Here is a 19,685-nt window from a genome sequence, read left to right as displayed (position 1 = left end):
GGTAGTTATCCTCTCTGACGAGTGTTCCTCCCTGGCAGGCAGCAATCCTTCGGGGACAAGCTTGCCTGCCTGGCCAAAATCTCATATCCCTTCTAACAGTTTGACAACATCTCATCCCTTGTGAGGAGTCTCAAATCTTTTTTCTTCTTTCCAAAGACGTGTCCAGGGATCTTGGGTGGTGGTTATTTGACTCCCCTTCTTCCCGGGTATGCTGAACTCAAGTGTTCCTTGAAAGGATCATTACTCAGCTATTTCCAAAGCCAAACCTACTCTTGTGTGTCTGCGTATAGGGGGTTGGGTGGGGGCATACTTGAGGAGGGCAGAGAAGGGCCTTGGGTTAGGCTGCTTTTATGATTACTAACTAAAAACACTAGTGACACCTGGAAATGGCTAAAGGTAACTTTCCACACTACATTCATATTTGGGCTAAGATCAAACACAAGAAATGAGTGAAGAAATGCTGACAACGAAGGCCACTCATTCTTAATCTCACAGCTAAGAGACAACATTTAAAAAAAAATGCATTTCCTGTTCCAGTGTGTCCTTGAACTAACAACTGATTATGGAATTTTAATTTAATATTACAGCATATGTTGTCTTTCTGAATTTAAAAATCCATGACTTGACTCCAAAATGTTTTCAAGTTCTGCAGGAAAATATTCCCACCAAAATAAGGTCATCAGTGGTAGTATTTATAATGAATTTACAATTTCTGAAAAAACTGAATCAATATATACAATTAATATTGCAAATAAACGTCAAAATGATATACTTCCCACCATATAAATGAACCTTGTTTCACACATAAATGTGCTCTGTGGCAATGGTTCAAAATCCCTTTTCTTCAACAGTAAGCAGATTGAATGAAATAAAAAAATGATGTGCCAGGACTTAAAGGTACAAATGGTACAAATTTCAAATTATTGATTGCTGACTGTGCTTACAGACATCAAACAATACTTTTTCAGGCAGCTGTAATAGTCCACTTCAATGGAGACATGATCTATTACAGGAAAATTGAAAATGTGAGAACTATTTGACTGGTCAATGGTCATTTTAAATTATTTAGGTTTGAGTTTTGTTTTGTTTTTAGGTAGTAGAAGAAACAATGCAAACTAAGAGGAATCTCCTTAACTTCAAGCCTTTGTTACCGAGCAAGGTACTTGAAAATTACCCAGACACTCAAAATATAAATTCATTGTATGTTAGAGGAAGTGTACATTTGGGCAGAACCCATAGGCAGTGACATCCCTAATGGAAACTCTAGTAGGCCAAAGCAGCCTAGATGTATTCATGAGAGACCCAGATGTATTCATGTAGGCAAGAAATTTTATTGGGAACTAACTTCCCATATACGGGTGACACACGTGCTCTAACAGAGCCTGAATGGGAACCCTCTCGACCTACCCACTCCTTTGAAATCATCTTTAGGTAACAATCTTCCCAAAAGTAGCAGTCAAATATGCCATCGAGATTAACTCAGTGGTCCTGCATCGTTGCTCTTGAAGTGCTCTTCCCATAACTTGAAAACGATAAGCAGATTTGTGTATTAGAAACATCTATTGGTCAGAACTCTTTCAGTTGCATGTGAGAAAAGCCAAACTCGAGCTATCTTAAGCCAAAAAGATCATTTATTGTTGCATGTTATTGGAGAGCTCAAGTAAGGCTGGATCCAAGTGTTCAGACGATGTTATCAGGAAGATGTCTGTCTCCATCTCTCAGTTGTTCTTCCTCTATAATAGATTTATTCCCACACTTGCTGTAACTATGTGAAGACCCCTGGCAGGCAGGGCTGCTGAGAGCTGGTGTAGCCTGGAGGAATTCTTTTTTCAGGCGTTCTGGCAAGGATGAAACTGGTTAAAAATCTTTACACTGGTTTTGTATGGAACAGTACATGGAGGCCCAGAGCACTCCTCTGGATCTCTTACCCCATAACGTGTACTATCCTCTCCCCTCATTGGTCCAGTTCATGGGCTTCCATGATGATTTTACAAGGTAAGAGATTCCATCTGTCTCTATCTTGCTCTGTTTTTGTTTCACATTCTCTCTTCCTTCCCTCCCCAACTCCCAACAACCCTCCCAATCGGTATCAAAGTTTGAAACAGGGCACCAATTGGTTCCGCTGAGGGAACCACGCCCAATCCTGACCAATCATGATACCCAGTGGAATAGAGTGTTCTGGGCATGCCCAACCCCATGAGAAGAAGAACATGTCATGATGGACAGCCCCACTGATTACATGTGCAGTTGGGGTAAGGGAAGCAGTCCCCAGAAGAAAGTATTCTGTAACACATAAGAAACAGACTCTACGTCAACTATTGAAACCACTGTAAGAATAAGGATTTGTTGTTTTATGTGATTTTCTCTGATCTCTGTTTTCCGATTCAGTTGACACCAGTAAAGCCAGTTGAAATAGGTCCCATCCTCACCAAAAACGTGTTGCTCAAACTCATTGAAGCGTACCTAGGCTTCAAAGTGTAGACATGATGCCACCCCATGGAGCAGTGAGTCTGGTGTTTACTGCGAGGAAATGAGGGGAGGGATTAACACAGGAAAATTCTCTTCCCTTGAAATTTGGCTAAGGTGGTGTAGAGGCCATTCCCGGTGCAAGCCTGATCAAATAAAGAAGTACTGTGCATCTCTTGTGTACCAGGCATTATGAGGACATACTGGTGAATTTTTAAAAAATTCCCTGCCTCTAGGAAATTCGCAGCTTTTAGGGGAACATAGAAAAGCAAACAGCTAACTATAATACTACGTGATTAATGCTATGGGAATAGTATAATGAAGTGTTACAGGAGCAAAGGGGGAGAGGTGATTAATTTTTCTGGGGATAGAGGGAATGAGCAGTAATCAGGGAAGTGGAAAGACAGGGATGTTGGTTGAGGCTTCCCAGGGGAGGTGACATCTGACCTGAAGAATGAGAGGGGGTGTGATAACTTAGAAGGGGGAGAACAGCATTTTAGGCAGAGGAAACAGTAAAAAGAGGGAGGGGGGGAAATCAATCTGACATCTCTTTAATAGTTGCTGGCCAAGTTCCCACAGCTAGCGCAAGAGGGAGAATTGAAGCAATTATTGAGAAAACTGTCTCAATCTTTCCTTTTCTCCAGGCTGTGGAAATTTGGCCATTGCTTCATTTTCATAAGAAAAAGAGCCTTGATTCCAGAGACCACACAATGGTAAGTGATGGAAGAATTACTTTTTCGATAGTATAGAGAAAAACCAGAGCACCTGAATTCAACTAGTCTGGGAAAACCAGACTTCATAGGGAAGGAAAACAAAACCCTTTCTTCTCTGTCTCTCTGTCCCTCTTGTCTTCCCTCTTCCTTTTCTGTGGTGGAGGGAGATGGGTGGAGGAAGGTTTCACTTCAAAGAGCAAATCTATGGAGCAAAAACCATGTGTCCACAGCATTTGGTGACTTGGGAGAACTTAATAAATAGTTGTAGTAGGGGCGCTTGGGTGGCTCAGTTGGTTAAGTGTCCAACTTCAGCTCAGGTCATGAGTTCGAGCCCTGCGTCAGGCTCTGTGCTGACAGCTCAGATCCTGGAGCCTGCTTCAGATGCTGTGTCTCCCTCTCTCTCTCTGCCCCTCCCCTGCTCATGATCTGTCTCAAAAATTAAAAAAAAATAAAAACATTAAAAAATAAAATAAATAGTTGTAGTAGGATGATGGTAATTACTCAAATAATTTTTCAAGAATTTCCTAACATCAAACTTAAAGTGCAACTCCAGGAATTGACTCCCACGCCCTCCCCTCCCTTATCCCATCTCCCCAAATGCCTGAGTAGCTTGTTAGCATTCAACACATCCTTTGAAGATTAAATAGCATTAAATTTTTGCCTTGCAAGGAAAGAGATTATGAATTTATGTGAAAACAACTCTTTGGGAGAAATGTATGCAGAAATCTAAACAGGGAAGAGATGTTGGCTTAAAGTCCACAAAATGCACCACACATGAACAGAAACTGATCGAATAGACCCTGATTTGAAGTTCAGCACCACCATTAATATATTAGCTGTGTAACTTTGGGCACATTTCTTAATCTCTCTAGACCTCAGTTTTAAAATGGGAATAATGGCAGTATCTACTACATAGAGGTATTTTGAGCATTAAAGAGGATAATCCATGTAAAAATACTCGACATGGTGCCCGGCACAGTGTTATCTTGAAATGAACGGAGCAATGAATTCTATGAAATTGCCCCCAGAATTGATACTATCCACAGAAGCAGATATTATAACAAGATTCTAATTTGTTTGCCCCTTCATTGAAGTGTTGTATTAACATGATTTGCAGACTGTCACTATGACATTAATCTGTGTTGGATATCACCAGAGGGCCAAGGGATGACCTTCAGTGCTTTTTACTCTCCCTGAAAACCTTTCTGCCTGAGAAAAGCACTGAACTCTCTTTCCTGAAAAGAGGGGATTGGCCATTTGGCACCATGTGAGTTTGGTTGCAGAGAAGGGGGAGATCTGAATGTGATGTTAACACTGAGCTCCAAAGGCCATGACACCAAGCCTTTCCCTGTCCCAGGGCAAAACACCCTCCTGTTCTCTGAAAATACATCTCAAAAGCATCTCCTTCCATTAAGGCTTCGAATTTGCTAATGTTTGACCTTTAAGCTTGAGTTGCATATTCTTTTTGTAAGACAAAAGGTATCATACAAAAGCTTCTAACTGAAGTGTAGTGTGGGTAATAGTGGAGTTGTCTATAGTTCAAAAGTGAGTGTGAACATTCTCTTTATGTTACACATAAGAAGTAGGAGCATAATTCAGTGCTCCTTGTTTTTAATCCAATAAATAGATAGATAGATAGATAGATAGATAGATAGATAGATCGATGATAGCTAGCTAGATGATAGACGGATCCATAGATGATAGATAGATAGATAGATGATAGATAGATAGATAGATAGATAGATTTGCCTGTTGGACTCTTGACTGGGATTGATCTCTTACAAAGGAGCTAAAATAAGAGTGTGTGGGCAAACACAAGTCATGGCAAAATTCTCACTTCCCTGTGTTGTAAATTAGACCTTTTTGTGCCTTAGTTTTATACTTAACGGCTTCATTTAACATACAAGGAATAAAATATGACTGATTACAGATACCAAACTGAAAATAGACAGGTGGAAGATAGTGCTTAGGGCTATATACTTTGTGGGCAGGCTGTCCTATGACTTTGTTCACATACCTGCCATTTAAATTCATCTTTAGCTGGATACGTACACCAAAGGGATGTGTCGACTGTTTGTGATTTATTAAAACAGCTGAACGGTTGCAAGATACAGCTCCTTGTGGTCATCTATCATTTCAAATGATGATTAAGTACAAAGGGAGATACAATTTAGAAAAAGAGCAAAGTGAAGTTGGGATAACAGGAATGGGCCACACCGTGGTTGTGTTCACAATAAAAAAAAAATATTTAATGGGGAACCAAATAGACATGTTAGATTTTGCAAGATCAAATAAACACAACTTTGCAGAATGGATAGAAACTATGATTTGTACTCATAATTAAATACTAGTTTCTTAGGTCAGTTTTTCAAGTGACATTGTAATGGACTTCGGCTCTGCGTGCAATGGCTTCTCACTTTTCTTTAACAAGAGTAAGGTTGAGAGAATTTTTTAAACGGACAAAGAAGCTGTATCCATTAGGGCTTCTCAGTTCAGAAAACGTCAACCCCAAGTGGGGGCTTTGGAGTGTAGAACCAGTTCTAGCACATGAACACTTGAGCAAACCAGAACCTCAGTTGCTCAAATTATAAAACGCAGGCAATGATACTAACGGCTCTGCTTCCGCCACAAATTGTGAAGATCAAGCAAGAAAGTAGATGTGGGGCGTCTGCGTGGCTCAGTCAGTTGAACGTCCGACCTTGGCTCAGGTCGTGATCTCACTGTTTGTGAGTTCGAGCCCAATGTTGGGCTTACTGCTCACAAAGCCCCTTCAGATCCTCCGTCCCCATCTCTCTCTGCCCCTCTCCTGCTCATGTGCTCTCTCTCTCTCCCTCTCAAAAAGAAATAAACATTAAAAAAAGAGAAAGCAGATCTAAGCTACCATTATTATTATCTTATAATTAATTAATTTAAGAAGAATTAAGGTCACACCCATGTAGCCCTGTGTGGGAGCAAGGTGACATAAGACCTTATTTCCAAAGGTAACTCTTGTCTTGAAAGTGAGATAATACTGTGCTATTTGTTTTATTATTTTTTATTTTTAAAAAAAATTTTAATGTTTATTTATTTTGAGTGAGAGAGAGAGAGCAAGAGTGAGCATGAGTGGGGGAGGGGCGGAGAGAGAGGAAGACACAGAATCTGAAGCAGGCTCCAGGCTCTGAGCTGTCAGCACAGAGCCCGACACGGGGCTCGAACTCACAAACCATTGGATCATGACCTGACTGAAGTCGGATGCTTAACTGATGGAGCCACTCAGGCATCCTGTGCTATTTGTTTCCTAATCTTATTTGCATCCTCAGGCTGAGGGGTCATAAGGAAATACTGGTCACACTTCGATATCTATGGGAATTGATGTGCATAGATGAGCCCAACTATGCATTTGTAAAAATGAGCATGTGTGTATGTGTGTGTGCCTAACAGTTAATTCTGGGATTCTGGAACCACGTGGCTTAAATCTGAATCCTACTTACTTGCTTGTAACTTTCACAAGGAGCTTCATCTCCGTCTGGCTGTTTCTCAGTTTCCTTATCTGGAAAAGAAAAAAAATATATAGGTATGTTCCTACAGATTAAATGAGTTCACACCCAAAGAACTGAGAATGGTGTCTCTACATGTTGCAAGGGCCTAATCCATGTTCATTATTTTTATCATCAGGAGGACCTGTGTTTTAAGCAAAATCATCAGTGGTGATTTACTTTGTTCAAAACACACATTCATGTCCTTTCTCCCTGGTGACCAATACTTTAGCAGAATACTACTAGCATAGAGCAGGATAGTAACTTTTGGAATTCCTTGGAGAAAGAAAGCTGAGTGGCCTGTGGACAAGTCCTGGGAGCTACCTAAACAGAAATCCATACCAGGCTTTGAACTACCAACTGTATTTTGTAGAACATTATTGGCCCTAACATGGTGACATATGCTTCATGAAAAAAAGGGTTATGGCCAAATATGTTTGGGAAGCTGTGTTCAACTCTACAAATCAGGTCTCTTCATTGTGGGATGTCTCATAAACCTTAATAAACTAATGTGCATTCTGAGTCTCCAGGGGACTACTTATTTTCATACAGAATCATTGTTTTTGTCCCTTCTTTTTTTTTTTAAAGGAAAGCCTATAAAATCACGAGGAGTATTAAAAATTCCTTAAAACACAGCTTGGAAAATACTTCTTTAAATAATTTTTCTCAAATTCAGATATTTTCGTCCAGTAAAGAGTACTCAACAAAATACTCCATTGTTTTTTGGGGGGGGTAGTGCTTTGTGGAATCTTCCACTGGAAGGTCTTGGGGTTGTCATTGTTGATAATGAGTTAATAATGGCTTGTCAGTGATTTAAAAAGAACATCTCCCAAACCTGAGAGTTTGCTGTGGAACGTAGAACCACATGCACCATGAACACCAGACTTAAGTGTGATCTTTTGGGAACCCATTTGTACAATTGAGAGATGATGAGAATTTCTTTTTTGTGGATTAAAACAAAATTGTTAACTGTAGAGCAGAAGTCGGGTCAGACAGATATACTGCTCTCAAGAATGTGCTGATGATGATTTGTATTTTATGGTAGCTGAAGGGTATGAGCTGCTTGTTAATGAGATCAAGCACCATTACATATATTACCGGCATCCTCAGAAGTTGAGGATCTATTTTGAAATATCTTTATGCTACATTTGTTCAAAGCATTGTCTTTCTGTTAAAAGAATTCACCTGCACGTTAAATTTTCTCTATAGTATACTACTGATAGCTTAAAGAAATATTTCTGTGTATCTCTTTGTCTGAATTTGGAAGCTATGTATTTTCTCTGAGTTCCATTTCTTCTGAAAACTAGTTGTTGACAAATACGACTGTCACAGTGATTGTAGGACTGAATTACCCTGTTGATTTCCTAATTCGTTGCTTGAATTGTAATGACTCAAAATAAAAGCAGTCTCTCTAAAATATTTTGTCATCTTACACCGTTTGAAAGATAAATGGTCTTAAACAAAATAGTTGCTGAGATTCTTTGCCAGAATGGAAGTTTTAGCATCAAGGTCTATATCCAAGGGAATGTAGGTGGCAGGGATTGCTCTTTTGGGGGGCAGGTTTTTCTAATCCAAGCAGTGGAATTCTGTAGGGTCAAGTCTAAAGTAAAGAAAAGAAGATGAAAGGGGTTTCCAATTCAAAAGGAGAGCCGGAATGTGTATTAAAAAGAGTACAGGGTTTAGGTGTAGACCTGAAATGAAGCCTTGGCTAAATCAGGCCGTAGTCCAGGTGTCAATTTCCATATTTATGAAATGAAAGGAAAGGGCATCAGTAATCCGGAAGATGGAACATGTTTCCTTAGAAAGTTGGTATGGAAGGAGAGGAAAACAAGGAAAAATATGGAGTGTAGCAACTAACTATAGGATTCTTTCCACATGTTAAACATGGGGGGGGCGGTGGGAAGTCATACTATTAGGCCTCATGATTACGTTTTCTTTGGTTTCCATTTCACGTGTAGATTAGTAATGGTTTTGCTTTGGGGGTTACAGCATTTCCAAACTTGACTCAATTTTCTGCCTAGAATTTTGTTTGTTGCTGTTGTATGCCTCGAATGTTTTCCCCCCATTTCTCATTTCAAAGGCTTTCACTTACTATGCCTATAAGCTATGATATTAAGGTTCAATGCCAGTAAAGTTTCAGGGAAGAGAGTGAGAAAATTATTTAAAAGGACTACTTTTTGATAATGGCAGTGTTTTGACAGTTTTTGACAGGCAATTTGGAATAATGCAACCTCCTGGATTACAGCCAACCTCTGAAATGGGCTGTAATTTAGAATGATGGCAGCTTCTATGACCTCTATATTGGAGAGTCACTAAAATTAAAAAAAAAGAATCTCTAAACAGTTTAGGTTTATATTTGAAAATCTGGCTTAAATGTTCTGACATCTAGCCATTTTATTTAATGAAAAGATTTTCCTGTCCAATGCATAGCTCCAAATACTTATCCCAAAGCTGGGGAAGATTTTCTGCCTTTTTGTGTGTGGTAAAACTCTTCTTCTCAGATTCCACTCTCAACCAGATCATGAACATTCTAAAGGGCTGCTTGTAGGCCCTTCTCTCCACTGGATGAAATCAGACCCACTCAGGCGCGGGGAACTATATTATGCTGTCATCCTGTAGGGAAGGCAAGTCCTGGGCTATTACAGCCTCCAACTTTCGTCCTTAACAAAGATGTGTTGTCTCAGGTTCTAAGTCTGGTCCTCAAGGCCCCTTTGAAAAATAGATTCTGTTACTTCCTTCATTCTGAGAGTTAAATGCTTTATAAAGAGTTGTGTAAGTTAAATATGAGCTGGGTGTGCAGTGTTGGATTTGTAACTGAACTGCAATTCTCCAAACATACCAATATATTCCAAAATTGCCAGTTGCAGGCCATAAAATATTTACATTACAGAGTAAATAATGTATGTTTAGTAAGAAATGATGAAATATTTACAGTTTTTCTAAAGACACTGTATGGGTTTTTTCCTCTACCACAGCCATTTTTCTCGAAGCAGGCAAAATAGGCAACTGTAAGAGCTCTGAGAACAACATGGAAGCATCTATGAAGGAAGAGAATGTTCTGAGGCACTAAGTGCAAAAGTCTCCACAAGGAGAAGAAACAGCAGCTAATCCCAGATATCAAGATACATATTTCATATGGTTAAAGGTCTAGGGAGGCATTGGCAAACAATTTGGTATATTTACCATTAAACTGAAGAGATTTTAGGCCCAGTTCACGTGACACAATCTTTTGCTGGAGCCATTCTGTGGGAGTATTCTGAACCTCAGAGGATAGTATGACCTTCCAAGCTTTCAAACAAATACATTTTTAAAAACTTTCCCATACACTCATTGACCCTGAACATGATCCAGAAAACCTAATCACAGTGTTATAATTCTTACTGCATGTGTCTGAGAAAGAGCCTGAAGAAGCCCTTAACAGAAGTCTTCCAGAGAATCACCTGAGAGAGTCTCACAAAGAGATTTTCAGGCCTTTGCCCAGAAATTCTAGTAGAATCACTCTAGTGCAGGGCCTAGAAATCTTTATTTTTGAAAAGTTTCCCAGGTAATTGTGATGATCACTTGGAAGCAGAAAGAATATTGCCCCCCCACACACACACACACAAATATCCACATCCTCATCCCTGAAACCTGTGGGTGTTACCTTATGTAGCAAAAAGGAGATTACAGGTGTAATTAAATTAAGATTCTTGAGATGGGGGGGACTATCCTAGGTTATCTGATGGGCTGTAAATGTAATCAGAAGTTTCCTTTTAAGAGGGAGATGGAGGGAGATTTGGTAATGGATGAAGGCAAAGTGAGGATGGAAACAAGATGGTGGCCTGCTGGTTTTGAAGATGGAGGGAAGGGCCTGGAGTCAAGGAAGGTAGGTAGGCTTTGGAAGTGAGAAAAGAAGAAGCCTCTCCTAGAGCCTCCAGAAGGAGCCAGCCCTGCTGATGTCTTGTTAGCCTGGTGAAACAGATTTTGGACATTTGACCTTCAGAACTGTAAAATAAACTGTTGTTTTTAAAGCCATTATTTGAAGTCATTTTTCCAGCAGCATTAGGAAACTACGCATGAACCACTGCCCTCAGCCACCTTAGTTCTAGTAGTCCTCTGTTGCTAAACACAGCCTTTTAAGCCAGACCTTCAAGGCTCTAGGATTTAACCCATTTCCCAGCACAAATGCAGCCCTGCCTCCAGAAAACACTGCCACTCCCCTTCCTATCTGTGGTGGCCACTTTCTTCACAGTCATGTGCCCTTGAGGATGCCATAACTACCCGAAAGAGAAAAGGCAGCAATGTGGGACTGTGGCCAATAACTGCATCCCTCAAATTTGGACATCAAGCCACAGGAATTCATCATTCCCCGCCTGTGTACTCAGCATTCTGTAGCTACTGTGGGGAATTCAGAGAACCAGGAGAAGTCACTCCCTATTCTCCTGCTGAATACACACATTTCAGAGTGATTATGAACACTTAGGTTGCATTTTCCAGGAACGTCAACATTGAGGCTCCCTGGCTACAAGGGATATCATCTCATTTGGGGATAAGACAAATGCATCATTTCAGTTTAGGGGAAGAAGATGATATCAAAGCATGGGCTTCCCAGTTATATATACTCTGATTAGAAGACCGGGAAATCAAGTCATTTTCCCATAGGTTTAGGCTCTCCGTAAACTGAGGGACACATTCACGAATTGTCCAGGCAGTACTTGAAATGTAGCTCTATTTTCCAAGGGCGGGGGGGAATCTCTATATTTTATCAGTATGGGCTCCTATCAGAACTGCTCACAGTGAAAGGGAAAAAAAAAAGATGGCAGCTGCATAGAGCCGGGATAGCATCTTGTTTCTATGACAACAGTGTCTGCTCTGCTCCCCGGCTCCATCTGGTATTTTCAGGCCTAACAGCCAGGTAGCATCTAAATGCTTAGTGGGGGGAAAAAAGTATTGATAGAGATTCTCCAGATCAGACACAAATGAACGTAGCAATACCACGTCCTTTCTGAGAAAAACTGAATTGCTTCATCAGCGACAGGACGCATGAAAGACAAACCACTTAGCACGTGGAACATGTTCACCTTTATATCGTGAACTAAGCAAGCACAACATTCGTATAAAATAAAAGTGCTATTGGGGCAGACGGGGGCTTTTTCCTGAAGGCGGTCGAAGGAGGCTCGCGTGGGATGATTCTCTCCTCCCTCGCATGCTCTCTACCCTGTCCCGCTGTGTGGAGCTGCGTGTGCTTTAGGTAATACGGATGTAGCAGCTCTTACCTGCCTCGCTGACCTTCCCTTCAGATTATATCCTTGTTGATTACTGTTCCCTGGTAGCTCTGAAGAATTTATGAGAAGCTGAGTTTTAGTCCTCCTCCATGGGCCCTCGCTCACAGAAAAGCATGCTTTCATAGGGTAACATGACACAGCCAGTTTTCACTCTCCCCTACCCTCATATTCAACATAATCTAGGGCAGCATCTCCTGTTTCTTCCTGAACAGTGCCATCATTAAACACACAGCATTTTTACCAAGTCAGAATTTAGCTGAAAGACGATACAATATGACTCTAGAGCTAGGTTGACCTGCAATATTTGGGATGCACTTACACTAAAAAATTACTCATTGTTTACCTGACATTCAGATACTGGGCACCCAGTATTTTTATTTGCTGAATCTGGCAACTATGTATAGGCAGGAATATAGGCCTTTTCAGTTCACCTGGTCACTTCAGCTTTGATCCAGCAGATCAAAGTGTTAGTTCATTGGAGTATTGGTTTCCAGCATTTTCTGGTTATTAAAACAAACATTTAACGTTTGTTGTTCATGCCAAAAACTTACTGACACCGAAGCTTTGCATATATTCATTTTTCCCTTATGTATTCAATGCGGAGTTCCTGGGCACTTGCTATTGGCCTGGCACTATTCTGGAAGCTTGGAATTGATGGTGCACAAAACAAATGGGTGCTTCCTCATGAGGCCAACGTTCTATTGTGGCTCCTGGATTTCATCCCAGGACTGTTACTTTTATTGCATACAGGGAACTGTTATACACAAGGACCCAAAGCAGATATGGGCCTGCCCCCAAAAGCAGATAAGCTATACTAGATTTGTTGTCCCTTACTCATGTTAAAATTTTCCCAAACCCCAAGTCGTTCTTCAGTTACAGAAGAAATTGAAATTGCCTTTTTTCACTCTCTCTATCCCTCGGTACCCCAGATTAAGAGACAACTGACCCTAGAAGAGTGGGACATTGACTAGTCCCACCTTACCATCATTTTCTAAAGTCCTCCCTTGTCCTTGCTGGGATCCATCCGCTTGAGAGTCCTTTTCCTCTGCCGAGCCCTCACAGGAGATTCAGACAGACAAGTGACATTTGCATTCTTTCTCCGTCTTCTTCAATTCTTCTCTCTGTACTCCCCAACTCTTTTCTCCTTTTAAGTATTTCATCTATTTGATGCTGATAACGACTAAGCAAGAGAGGAAAATTAAAGGTCTGCAGTGTTTCAGAAAGTTCTTGAGATACAGACCTACTTACTTAAAATTTTTTTTTTCTATAGACTCAGATTCTTTACTCTTGTATCTCATATTTTGACTGTGACACACTCAGTTTTATTTTATGAGAATTCTAGGTAGCGTATTATATACGCTCAGGTATGTTACTTGAAATGTATAACCACCATGGTAGACGAAATGATGGCCCCCCAAGGATATTTTCATCCTAATCCCTGAAACCTGGGAGTATGTCACCTTACGTGGCAAAAAGGACTTTCAAGATGTGATCCAATTAAGGATCTTGAAATGGTGAGAGCATCTTGACTTATCCAGGTAGGCCCAACAGAAATACAAGCATTCTTGAAAGAGAATGGCAGAGAAGGAAAGAGATTTTAGGGTGCTATGTTGCTGGCTCGAAGACGGAGGAAGGAGCAGGAGTCAAGGGACGCAGGCAACTTCTACAAGCTAGAAAAGGTAAGGAAACGAGTTAGCCTCGAGAGCTTCCAGAAGGACTGCAGATCCTTTGATTTTAGCCCAGTAGGATCCATTTTAGATTTGTAGCCTCCAGAACTGTAAGACAACAAATTCGCATTGTTTTAAACCACTAAAGTTGTGATCTGTTGTAGCATCCATCAATAAGACAGTACACAGGCCCAGGCGCTGAGAAATCAGAACTGAACCTGAGCAGGCTCCTTGAGGCTCTTTGCTAAGCTGGATGTTACCTCTTAGTTGCCAGGTTATGGGAGATCTGCATGGTCATGGAGTTGGGACAGCCTGGTAGTGGTTATTTACCAACGACTGTGGCAGTATTTCAATATCTTTATAGTCAGAATGGGTGTACTGGTGGATTTCTGCTAGGCACACACTCATGCACAACTAAATCTGATGGATGTAGAGTGGATTCTGGCATGAGTCTTGAATTTTTCTTCCCTAAGGCCCCGATATGAACTCTTAATCAGAGTGGTCAAGGGGCGCCTGGGTGGCTCAGTCGGCTAAGCCTCCGACTTCAGCTCAGGTCACAATCTCGCAGTTCATGGGTTTGAGCCCCACGCCGGGCTCTGAGCTGTCAGCACAGAGCCTGGAGCCTGTTTCAGATTCTGTGTCTCCCTCTCTCTCTGACCCTCCCCCATTCATGCTCTCTCTCTCGCTGTCTCAAAAATAAATAAACCTTAAAAAAAATTTTTTTTAAGAAAATAAAAAAAAAAAAATCAGAGTGGTCAAGGCAATGATTCTAATAGAATTCTATATTCATTTAGGGGCGCCTGGGTGGCCCAGTCGGTTAAGCGTCCGACTTCAGCTCAGGTCACGATCTCGCGGTCCGTGAGTTCGAGCCCCGCGTCGGGCTCTGGGCTGATGGCTCAGAGCCTGGAGCCGGCTTCCGATTCTGTGTCTCCCTCTCTCTCTGCCCCAACCCCGTTCATGCTCTGTCTCTCTCTGTCTCAAAAATAAATAAACGTTAAAAAAATTAAAAATAAAAGAATTCTGTATTCATTTCTATGTGTCCTACACTGGGATTTTACAGGGTGTGGACCGGAATGACTCCTTTTTGCTCAGGAACTTGTAAAAAATGAAATTCTTGGGGCACCTGGGTGGTTCAATCGGTTAGGCATCCAACTTCAGCTCAGGTCATGGACTTCAGCTCAGGTCATGAACTTGCAGTTCATGAGTGTGAGCCCCACATCGCGCTCTGTGTAGACAGCTCAGAGCCTGGAGCCTGCTTCGGGTTCTGTGTCTCCTTCTCTCTCGGTTCCTCCCCTGCTCACACAATGTCTCTCTTTCTCAAAAATAGATAAAGATTAAAAAAAAATTAAACGCTTTTTTTTCTTTTTCAAATTTTTATTTAAATTCTAGTTAATCAACATACAGTGCAATATTGGTTTCAGGAGGAGAATTCAGTGATTCGTAACTTGCAGACAACGCCCAGTGCTCACCACAAGTGCCCTCCTTAATACCCATCACCCATCTAGCCCATCTCCCACCTCCCTCCCTCCATCAACCCTCAGTTTGTTCTCTATCTTTAAGAGTCTCTCATGCTTTGTTTCCCTCTCTCTAAAAATGAAATTCTTGTTCATTTGTTTTTCCAACTTACCATCTGAACACTCCATCTCTAAGTATTGAGGATGTTTTCTCCTTTTCATCTTTCCTATTTCCTCCTTTCTTTAACCCTGCCTCTCCTCTTCTCATTTGCAAACAAGTGAAATAAGGGGGAAAGAGACTTGCTCAGAGTCCCCAAGCTAGTTGCCAGCCACACTGAGGGCAGGACCTGGGTCAATACCCCGTTCAGGGATGTGAAATCACACCTCCACCAAGGGAATGATGCTTACCGGTCATCTTCTCATTCTTAAATTGGGTTCAGTCTCCCACAGATCCATCTATGGCCTTCTGCTGCACTCTGAATAAAATCTGAACTGTTTCCACTGCTCTCAGGGACCTGCATGGTCCGGCCCTGACCACTTCATCAACCCCATTTGTACCGTGATCCCACTGGTCCCTCCCTTCTCAGACACCAGTTCTGTCCTGCCCTCGGGGCTTTGTGGGAGCATAGATGTGTTGTCCGCGCTGGCCACAGCAGGTCCTTGCCTCACGCTGATAGATTTTACACTTTCACTCACTCTGTGCGTGTTGAATTAATGAATGGCTGTACTCTGTTTCTTGTTCCCCCAGAGGCTCCATGCACTCAGAGAGCTTATTCATCTTGTTCACTGTTCTGTGTACGCAATAGTGCTTTAATGAACACTTTGTGAATGATGTTCGTGGTCACTCCTCGAGGCCTCACCCTAAAGTCATCTTAGCACTCTCAAGGCACAGAATTCCTAGGCCATCTCGTCAGCCACCGACACAGGCTGCCAACCAGATGCGGGGGCTGAATAAAGGAAAGACAAGGTGCCTGGTCATTTGTGGAAAATATCATAGCTGGTACTTAAAGGAAGTGGAAACTAGCTTTCTGACCTCTGCGGTAATCAGCTTACACCGTGAAGCAGGAGATTTGAATCCCCTTATCTACTTCCAGATGAGAATATTATGTCTCGTTTATAGTTACAGCCTTCTGGACTGAAATATCATATTTTATGAGTAATAGCATCTGTAAGTAAGATAAAAGACATCACAAAAGAAAATGAAAGCATTTAAAATACAACAATCACTGAAATAAAATCATCTTGAGGACATTCTTCTGACAAGTTCTCTTAGGTTTTATTAATTTCTTCTAAGAATATCACCATGAATCTTTTTTATGAGTGTTTGGATCCCGTGTGCACAATCTTTGCATTTATTCACTTGAGGCTAAGGCACAGTGGAGTGCAAGATCTCAGCTCTTTCCTGCTTTGCTCTGCATTAACATCTTGAAAAACGAAATGGTAAAGGTAGATCATCAAACAGTTTAAGAAAACTATTCATGTACGTGTTTTATAAGTGGAATAACGGTATATAGCAAGCACGGAATTACAAGGCCGTCAAATTCCAAATGATGATGTATATACAACTTCAGTAATTCTAATATTTGCAATATTTCCTTATTAGTTTTCAGATATTTAAATTCCTTTCACTCTGTATGCATTCCTTTCAATTCTATTCCAGAACTGCATACTCTTACCTATAAAATAATCAGTTTATTCTCTGTGTAAAATGTTTCTTACTGAGCTCTTTTATTTAAATGCTAATTAATTGTTTCCTTTAACCATCTTACAGAGTTTCCATATTCTATTATCAACACACCTGCAATGTCAAATAAAAGATAAGGTTTATGAGCCATGTAAACTATGATGAAACATTTTGAACTGTCTATGGCATCGTGAAGGGAAAATAATGGCAGTGTCTGGCTTTTATAATGCAATACTATTGTACTAAGGCCAGTAAGTCATTTTAAGCATTGGAAGCATAAAGTAATTTTATCCTGATAAATGAGCAATTTAGCAAATTGTTTTAAGAAGAAAGAGGATTTATGGTTCACTCTGCCTATATGTATATATGGACATCACATTTTTTTTCAAACTTTCCAAAGAGCCGCTGTGAATAATTCATAGAAAGTAATAGAAGTATTAAAATTTATCCCAAATTTCCAAATAGTCACTATGACCAATTTCCTGACATTAATAGAAATCTTCATGGAGATTGTAATAAGAGTAGGACATGTTAATTGTTGGTTTAAATTTGAAAGTATTCAATAGCTAAAGTCATTTATTTACTAAGCAACCATGTCTTATGAGGTAGTCAGAGACTATGTTAATGATGAAAACAAATAACCGGTGAGAAACAAAAAAAGGCTTAAATTTCTCTTTTAATTTTTTTCTGTGCAATCCCAAACCACTCAAATTTATTGTCATGAGAACTACAATTTGACACAACCACATTTCAAGGCCCTCATTCATTTTATTCACCTTTGTAATAGAAAATTCTTACCTGCCTTATATAGTGTCCACGCAATAAATATTTATCAACTAAACAAATTAATTATACAAGGTGGAAAAGAATGGCTTCCAAGGTCTGTTTTGTTTTTGTTCTGGGTGGGGTGCTGATGGGCTAATCTCGGGTAGGTGCACCTGGGGCAGCCTTCCTGGCTCCTGTGCTGGGCTCCTGACTCTGACAGCGTGAAGATCCAAGTTCAGCACCTTCACTATGGCTTCCTAATTCCAAAGTTTGCTATCCCCTGACTCTTTTTTTTTTTTTAATCCCATGACTCTTAATGGGCTATTGGAATTTCTTCATGCAATGTATTTCACAACCAAAACAAGTCTGCTTTTCTCAATCAATAATTAAGAATTGACAGTTTACTTTCACTCTTATTGTGGAATTGCAAGACCAAAAATAAAATTGGCACCTTTAAGTATTTATGTTTATATTTACATATATGACTTTACCATATGTATGGGTGCATTTATATATGTATGTGTATGTGTGTATGCATGTGTGTTTTCTCAATATGCACCTATATTTATCTACCTGTCTTTTTCTCTTTATCTATCTATCTAATCTCCTTAATGAAGAAGGGCTCCTACAGTAGGTGAATTGCCCCAGGCCAGCTCTGAACCCTAGCTGTATACCCTTTCTTCAAACTCTTACTAGAAAGTTCAATATAGAAAAAAGATAAAAGAGGAATTGTTTTAACTAAAGTAGTTGAGAGCCACTGGTGAACAAAAAAGATCTTTCATTGGAGCAGAAGGAATTAGGAAGGAGTTCTAGACTAGTTCTGACATTAATTGCCTGTGCAATGTGGGGGAAATCCATCAACTTCCATGGGCTCAGTGCTAACACCTATAAAATAAAAGGATTGTGCAAGATGTTTTCTAAAGCCTAAAATAAACACTAAACACTAAAATGCTTTAAACACTAAAAATGCTTTGATTGTAATAGAAATAAATCAGTCACTTAGATTTTTTTGTAACTATTTTTTTGCAGCTTGAGTTTTAATGTCTGTTTTATGCATTGAATTGTATCCCCAAAAAGATACTTTGAAGTCCTAAACCCTCAGTAGCTCAGAATGTGACCTTATTTGGAAATAAGGTTATTACAGATGTGATTATTTAAGATTAGGTCATACTGGCGTATGGTAAGCCTTTTATCCAAAATGAGCAGTATCCTTACAAGAAGAGGAAAGAGACAAAGAGGCAGAGACAGATTAAGAGAACTCCAAGGGACGATGGAGGTAGAGATTGGAGTGTTGCATCTATGAATCAAGGAATGCCAAAAATTCCTAGTAAGGATCAGCACGTAGGAAGAGGCAAAGACCAGATTCTCCCTTAGGGGGCCCAGAAGGAGCCAACCCTGCCGACATCTTGATTTCAGACTTCTGGCTTCCATTGTGTGAGAGAATATATTTCTGTTGTTCTGAAGCACCGAGATGTGATACTTTTGTTTTAGCAGTTCTAGAAAACTAATATAAATATTAGGAAGTGAATACAATACTTTGTATACAATTTTCATTTTTAGTTTTTCATGTTAGATATATTGCTGGTTAAATAAACATTTACAAAGCATGATCCATTCTCAATTATTTTTCTTTAAATCACTTTTGATTTTAATTTGTTATACATGGATTGCATTACTAATCTAAATTCCATAAATCCAAAAAGCCTTTGAAAAGATATTAATTTGTTGGTGATGAGCTTTTTTTTTTTTTCTTTAAACGTATCTGCTTTGAAACGAAACACGGCTGCTGAAATAGTCTTATTTTCTCCAGCCTCTAGTTTTTGGAGGCGGCAAATGAAGTGGTTAAGGATCTGCCTTAAGATATTATCAGGGTTTAAATCCTGATTCTGCTACTGTATGTGATTTGAACAGGTTAGTTCTCTCTGCCTCAGTTCTCCAACTGTAATGTGGAACAAATAAACGCATTGATCTTATAAGGTTATTGGGTTGATAAGGAAAATTAAGACGTGTCAAGGTCTCAGATGGTGGTTGGCACGTACAAAGTTATTAATACATTTTTATCTGTTGTTCTCTTCCTTTCTAGTACTTCTAACTCACTGCCACAGATTGATTACCTAGAGCACCTCAGACAGGCCCACTCACCTGCTAGAAAACATT

The sequence above is a fragment of the Lynx canadensis genome, chromosome D2 (assembly GCF_007474595.2).
Source record: "Lynx canadensis isolate LIC74 chromosome D2, mLynCan4.pri.v2, whole genome shotgun sequence".
Classification (NCBI taxonomy): Eukaryota; Metazoa; Chordata; class Mammalia; order Carnivora; family Felidae; genus Lynx; species Lynx canadensis.
This window is presented reverse-complemented; position numbering follows the sequence as displayed.